Source organism: Pteropus alecto, unplaced genomic scaffold (genome assembly GCF_000325575.1).
Source record: "Pteropus alecto unplaced genomic scaffold, ASM32557v1 scaffold75, whole genome shotgun sequence".
NCBI classification, from domain to species: domain Eukaryota; kingdom Metazoa; phylum Chordata; class Mammalia; order Chiroptera; family Pteropodidae; genus Pteropus; species Pteropus alecto.
Genome location: NW_006440638.1, coordinates 22,988,363 through 22,996,464, shown reverse-complemented (window position 1 = coordinate 22,996,464; position 8,102 = coordinate 22,988,363).

Genomic DNA, 8,102 nt, shown 5'->3' with positions numbered 1-8,102 from the left:
TTGCACAGGCTCTGCCTATGTCTTAAACACTCCCTAATGTCCTCCTATTTTATCTAGTCTTCTGTCCCCAAGCCTGGGCTGGGTTTCCTTATTTTAAGTTCTCATAGCTGCATGTACTTTTCCTTTAAAGCAGTAGTTCTCAAAGTGTGATCCCCGGACCCCTGGGATTTTCCCAAGACCCTTTCGGGGAGTTCACAAGATCAAAAATACTTTCATAAATCACTCATTATTAGGAAAATACAGTATACCTAAAACTAAAACAATAGTATATGTCAATAATATCTCACTAAAAAAGAAAATATAAAGCAAATCATAGCAGGTGCTCAGAAAATGAGTGAACCATAGCCCTACTGATAAGTCTGAGGGTCGATATGTGTGCCTGAGACAAACCCCATCTCGCCAAAGGCAGCTCTAAATATCACACTTGGAAAGGGGCTGTGGAAGGCTCCTGCTTGAGGGGAGAAGGGGAGAAGAAGGAGTAGAGGCAACCCCTCCCCCAAAACGGGGACTCCACTGGCAAAACCTTCAGGTCCAACATGGCGCTATAAATGTGTGACTTCCCATTTGGCTCTGTATTTTTCCAATTTCTTGCAAATGCATCTGGAACACATTATAAAGGGATCAGACTGGTTTGGAAAATGTTTGGGTAACTCTGGACATGGGAGGTGGAGCTGGAAATCTTTGAGGAAGAGCATGACCCATCTGACAGAGTTCACGAGTATGGCCGGGGAGCTTCTGCCTGCCAGTCCAGGACGGCTTCCTGGGCCTCCCATTCTTTTTTTTTGGCTTCTTTCTCCAACTTAAATCTTAAGAGACTCCCCCTTTCAGACTTGCTTTGTAAAGAAACAGACCTCTTCCCCTCCCCGCATTACCCTTCTGCAGTTGCCTCTCCTGACCCAAACCACAAACTCAACCAAGGCCATGCCCCATGAATAATGATGCTAATGACAGTAATCATAACCCATAAATTATTTCTCATCTACTGAGGCCTGATGTACCAGGTAAAGAGCTTCATTTGATCTTTTAACTAAACCCTCAAATCATATGTATTCATGTTCCCACTTCACAGATAAAGAAACTGAGAGGCAGAAAGGCAGCCTAACTCTCCCATGGTCATAAAGCTGACACTCAAATTCAGAATTATCCAGGACTAAAATTTGTTTCATAACCTCCACAGCACCCTAATGTCCCGGGAACTTAAAAGAATCAGTCTATATATACATGTCTAACCAATGTACTGTATACTTGAAACTAATTTAAATAAATAAATTTAAAAAAAAATTCTTTTAATTAAAAAAAAAGAATCGGTCTAGAAGAGATTCCTTTTCTCCTGAATCAAGCAGATGCAGAAGCAGCTAAGAGAAGGAGCTTGAAAGCAGAGAGAAATTTCCTACACGGAGCACCTGGTTACCTATAACGATGAGCTCCTGTTTTAAATTCAGCCTCCTCTACCCTCAGCTGTAGCTCCCAACTCAATTCTAGTTTTTAAATTAAATTTTCCAATACTATCCCTATGAGTTATCAAGACACGAGCAGCTACATGGACTCAAAAGCCCAATTCCTCAGCCCACCCCACTCCTCAGAAGAAAGGAATACTTCAGAATAGAGAGAAGTTAATTTTCAAAAAACAAGTTCTTTCTCTTGGACTATCCCTGAGAAATCCAGGGTTAATGTTTAATTCTGGGCGTGCAGTAGAGACCAGCCCAGCCCACAGGCTCAACAGAGCAGAGAGAAGGGAGGCCAGCCAGGGTTGCTTCCCTGCTCATGGCTCACAGCCTGAGGCTAGCACAGCCCCTCTAGCCTGCCAGTGGCAGTCAAAAAAAGGGGCCAAACGGAAACCCCAAGAAAAGATACAACTACATTCAACTTCACACAAATTTTTTCTAGGTCTAGACCTTCACTATCCCATGTAGCAGCCACGAATCAACTATAACTACTAAAATATGGCTATTTTGAATCTAGAAGTCCTGTGTGACATACATTCTGGATTTCAAAGATTTAGCACAAGAAAAATGTAAATTATCTCAATAATGACGTTCACATTGATCTCATGTTGAAACCATAAATACTATTGATATATTGGGTTAAATAAATTATCAGAATTAATTTTTAATTAATTAATTCTCTTTCTTTTTGCTGTCTTTAATGGGCCATTAGACAAATTTAAATTATAAGTCGTTAGCATTCTATCTCTATTTGACAGCACTGCCCTAGATAGAGGGCATGGTCACTTCCAGAGTTCAGGCCCTGGACACAGCTACCCCTGGTACTTCTTCCTTCCCCTCCAGCCCCCACTGGCTTAGTCACCAGCTGCACCTTTCTCCCCTTTGAAGCCTATCCTTCCTTTGCTTCAGAGCTCACCAGGGATCCCCATTACAGGTTATATCAACCCTAAGCCGCTCTCCCCAGCCTTCCAGGCTGCCCTGTTAATTCGCTGGCCCTGTCCTGACCTTCGTTGGTAACCTCGGAAGCCATCTCCATTCTCTCCTTTCATCCTTCTGCCTTTCTGGCACAGGCGTGGGGCTCCAGGTGAAGAATACCCTCCCTCCTATCCCCACTCCTCCTCATGGTCATTACCTTTAGAATTTTACACATAATTGCTCCCTCCCCTCCTTTTTAATGAGCTCCTGGCTCCCAGGGTGGAGGGAACATGGGCCCGGACTTGCCCTATGACTGGAGCTGGTTGCTGCCCGGCCGCACCCACCTCACCCTAGTGCTCGTGCCCAGCCGGTATGGGCTCATTGAGCCCAGGCTCTCAACATGAGCTGCTCATCTGTCAGGCACTAACACCGAGTGACAGGGACTGGATGCTCCCTGTTCACATGACTTCTCCCCAGGAGCTCCTTTGCTAGCACTGATCTCCCTGCCTGCTCTTCCTTCAAGAATTCAGACTGCCTCCAGTGAAAGCCCTCTCCCACCACCCCAGCCTTCCCTTCCATCAGCTCAATCAAGTCCACACTTCCGCTCTTAGGAGGACTTACCACGGGGGACAGACGGAAATCCCTGTTGTTTGTGGTCCTTTGATACTCAACAGGCACTTCCGCTTGTAGCATTCATCCTTGCAGCGATTCGGTATGGTAACATCCACACCCATTTTACAAATGAAGGAACTGAGGCTCAGAGTGACCGAGGAACTTGCTCAGGATCATCTGAAGCCCAGCGGTCTGTCTCTAAACTTCCACACTGTTAAGAGTTATAAGAAGCACACAAATGGCCCAAGGTTTGAACCTCATCTTTATCATTTTCATTTTCTATGACTATGCAAGCTTCTTAATTCCGCTGTGCCTCAGTTTCCTCATTTGTAAAATGTCAGTAATTATTTCAGAGTTGTTCTGAGCATTAAGTGAGTTGGTACAGGATTTGCACTTAAAACAGTGCCTACAGGTGCCATGTAGTAAGTGCTCAACAATCAGTAGCTGTCGATATGAATGAGTACTTAGCCTTCTCTGCACTAGGCTGTGAGCTCCTGGAGTATGGGAGATGTGCCATTGGCCACTCTTAGTCTCCCTGCTCTAGTCTCCAGTGATGCTCTTGTGAGTGCTGTGATAATGACAGCAAGATGGAGGAATCCAGGTGAATGTAGGTATTGTGGACTAAATGTTGTGTCCCCCCCAAATTCATATATTGAAGCCCAAACCCCCAATTGGTGGTATTTGGAGATGGGTCCTTTGGGGAGTAATCACGGTTACATGAAATTATGAGGATGGGGCTCTTGATGGGATTAGTGCCCTGATAAGAACAGACACCAGAGAGCCCTCCTTCCTCTCCCCTTTTCTTCTTCTACTTCTCCTAGTTCCACCCCTCCTCCCTCACTGTCCTTATCTTGGGTGGAAATAGTGAGAAAGTGGCCTACTACAAGCCCAGAAAAGGGCTCTTACCAAAACCTGACCATGCTGGCACGCTGATCTTGGACTCCCAGCCTCCGGAACTATGAGCCAGTTATGTTATAGCAACCTGAGCCAACTGAGACAGCGGGTCACTCTGCTTTTGCTCCTTGTTGAGAAAAGCTCAGAGAATGAGAAATGGCGTTTCCTAGCATCACGGGAATCTCCAAACCTCAGAGCCTCTTTGTATGGAGGACCTCACAGCTGGGGTAGGAAGACAGTTCTTCACTTCTCCTCTCTTGGACCCCTTACCCAAGAAAAAACTGGGTTGGACCAGTCTGTGTATGAGAAACAAGTCCAGTGACCCATCATCTGTACACTGACCAGGTGAGAGGTCCTCCCTGAAGAATTGACACACCATGGAGTCCAGACCATGCTTTAAAAAACAATCATCACAACACATTTTTTTCCTGGTTCCAAAATGAATAGTGTACATCATAGAAAATATTTTAAATATAAAGAAGAAAATACATGTTAATCTTATCACCCAAAGATAACACGCCATTAATTTTTTGTGCATTTCCCCCATCTTTTCAAAGCCTATATGAAGAGAGAGACATTTTTAAAGATTCTTCCATAGTCAAGTTCAGGCTACAGATAACCTTCCATGACCTGCCTTTCTCCTTCAATATGGCATCAAAACTATTTTCCCTTATCATTGAAACTTCTTTGTAAACATTTTAAGGGCAGATAATATTTCATCATCTGCTTGTACCATAATTTATTGAATCATTTACCTATTGTTAGATATTTAAGTAGTTTCTAACAGCACAGTACCATAAATAATGCTGCAATGTACATGCTGCTATATATTTTTTTATTCACCTTCCTCTCCCTGATTATTTCCTTGTAACAGATTCATAGAGCCAGGATTACTAAGATTGACTATGTGAGCCATTTTATGACTCATGACTCACACTGAGTGGCATATATATGAGTACCTGTCTTATCACATACTCACCAGTATTGAATATTATCTCTTTTTAATCTTTTGAAATGTATTATGATACTTCTTTGTGCATTACTTTAAATACAAGGAAAAATCAGCACAGGTTTAGATAATCTGGCTCTGGCAAAAAACAAGTAGGAGAAATGTTCTACTGAATTTTACACCAACTGGAATTAGACATTTATTTTCAAGAAATGCAGTATTATTACATTTAACCTGTAGTTTATAATTCTAACTTGTGGCTAGCAAAGTAAATAATGCAGACTCTTGAACAGCCTAGCTTTACAAAACAGGTAAACAAAAGAGAAGGCAAACATCAATATTTATTGAGTGGTTCCAAGTAATCTGTTCTTAGTATGCAATACCATCTTATATTTTAAATCCCGCAAAGTATTGTTATTCCTAGTTCTATATATGGGAAGACTGAGGCTCAGAGAAGGTCTGTAAGTGACTTAGATCACTCAAGTGGTAGCTGTGTAGCTAGGATTCAAACCCAAGTCCATTTGCTCTAGAGTCTATGTTCTTTTCACTTCTCCAGGCTGTGGTGCAAATAATGGGTGGAAATAAAGGTGGTTTAGTCTGAAGATTGGAAGTAAACATGGTTTAGTCTGAAGATCAGCTCTCTCATATAGGATAAAATAGCTCCATAAAATCTGCTTATTTTACTAGATTCTTCAGCAAACTTCTTCCCATAGGAAGGAAAACCTCATCTAGCAGTCACTTAAATTGTCTTCTACTGAAAACAGCAGTGAATCACAAATAACCTAACACATTTGCATGCATTTTATTCCTCAAAATGTATACAAAAGTTAAATGTAAAAAAATAAATAAAGTCCAATGAAGGATGAATGTGTTAATGAAGAATTCCATTCACAGAGAACTATAAACAAACAAACAAAAATCCATATTTTAGACTCGTAAGTGGTTTATGAAACCTCTGGTTGCAATATGGACAAGATTATTTACAATATACCAAAACATATAAAACAATGGCTTGTAAAAAATAAAAATCAGTTTCTCTGAAATAATTTAATACCACAAATCTGAGTTCAGTTGTGTATTTTGAAGTTACATTCAGAAGATCAAAAACACTGATTCTAGTCTTGGGAAGAGAGACACGTTGGTAGTTTTTTAGGAAGAGCATGAGAAGGGACCCAAGTGAAGAATGGAACCAGAGATTACTGATACTGACTTTAATACTTTTTAGCAACTATTTCGAACAATTAGTCAAGAAAAAAGTTGATTATACATTTTCTCTTTTTTTTCACAAAATGAATTTTAGCAAGCTATATCCCTTTCAAGAATGCTCCAGACAAGGAGCTTAGATACATTCCTGGCTACTGTTAGCAAGACTTTGCCTTTGGCAATCAAGCGTGTCTGTCTGTCTGCCTTTCCTCTTTCCTCCTCTCTTTCCTTCAACTTCTCTACTATGAATCACAAATAGAAATATATCATTTTGGTATAAAGCCCAAAACCTTCAACACAATTTGCAAACTCTTAAAGGGGTGGATGAATAATTGTTCATTTTGTGTCCAAGAAAACTTCCACTCAAGATTGATGGTCAAATCAAGATATTTTCAATAAAACAAAAACTGAGACAATTCCCACCAATTCACTAAAGGAACTTCTAAAGGCTACTTCAAGGCCCTGAGGAAAATGAATTGAAATCACAGAAGTTCTAAGAGACAAGATGTTGGCAAATATGTTAGAAAATCTAAACTAATATTGACAATATAAAGTAATAATTACGATGTCTATTTTAGGGTTTTAAATAACTAATATACTGGTTACATAAGAGCATATACATTAGGAGGAGGGCAACTGGAATTTAAATGAGCTAAGAACCTCACACTGTTTGAGAAGAGAATCAAACACTGATTAACATTAGACTTTATTAAGCATAAATGTTTAGGTAATCTAGGGTATCCACATTAAAAAAAAAAATAGACAAAATACGTACCTTCCAAAAACAGAAGGAAAACAAATGAGAAAAAGAAAAGAAAAAATCATCCGAAAGACTGAGAAAGGTAGATAAACAAAAGAAATAAAAAGTAGGACAAATATAAAACTCGAAACATATCCACAATCATAATCAATATAATGAACTAAGCTTTTCAGTTAAAAGACAAAGATTATCAGACTAAAAAAAATCCAACTCTGTTTGTTCAAAGAAAACACTGAAAATATAAGGTCACAAAGCGGTTGAATGAAAGGGTTGAAAGAGGTAAACGCCGACCAAAAAGACAGGCCTAATGCCAAACCCAGCAGACTCTGAGATGCAGAACATGTCTAGGAACACTATGTCATAGTAAAAGTTTCCATTTGCCAGAAAGATATCAACTGAGGAAATGAGTAAGATGCCACCAATTTATTTGCATCTTCAAGTCATTGGGAAAACACTTCCATAGAAATGGGGCAGCTCTGTCAAAACCAGGAAGAAACTCACCTGTTGGCTGAGCATGTATCACCATGCTAGGAGCATGTGACCCTTTTACCACCTGCCTCGAGCAGAGAGATTGACCCAAGCTCACCATGGCTTCATTTCCCTTGACCACTAACCAAGTAGATTGATTTCTGCTACTGTTTGACACAGTTCTTTAAGAGCCCCCACTTAATGACACAACAGCTTACCCACGGTGTCAGTGGTCCCTTGCTTTCCCAACCCCAGGTCAGAAACCTAAAGGAACCTAAATGTTCTGTGTCAAATAAATACCTTCTGATTTCCCCCCTCTCCTTTTCCCAAGCTTCATCATGTGAGTCTGACTTAAATTATTTCCTCATTCATTCATTGAACACTTTTGCATACTTACCAGGTAGTGAGCGCTGTCCCAGGTACACAGGAAAAACTCCTTCAGAGGTCCCGATCCGACTCTCAGGAGCTAGCCTAGAAGATCCTGCTTCTATCACCTCCTCAGGAGGGAGGTGTGTGAAACCGATTGCCAAACTGCTGAACAATCCTCTACTCTCAGAAATCAAAGCATCTCCCAGCTTCAAGCGTGAAGCTAGCCCTCAGAGATCCTTTCCCACAATTTACATGAGAGGTAATCACACTCATGTCAATCATTGTTTCATGTATCCATTTTTATATTCAAAAATGACCTTAAATCATTGCAAAAAAAAATTCACATTCATAGAAAGATTAGAACATAAAGATGAAAAGCTGACTCTGCCACTGAGAATTACTATGAACACTTTGGTGTAATGCTGTTCAGACATTTTTTCATAACCGAAAGGATATGTCGATAGCCATATTAATACTAAATCCAATA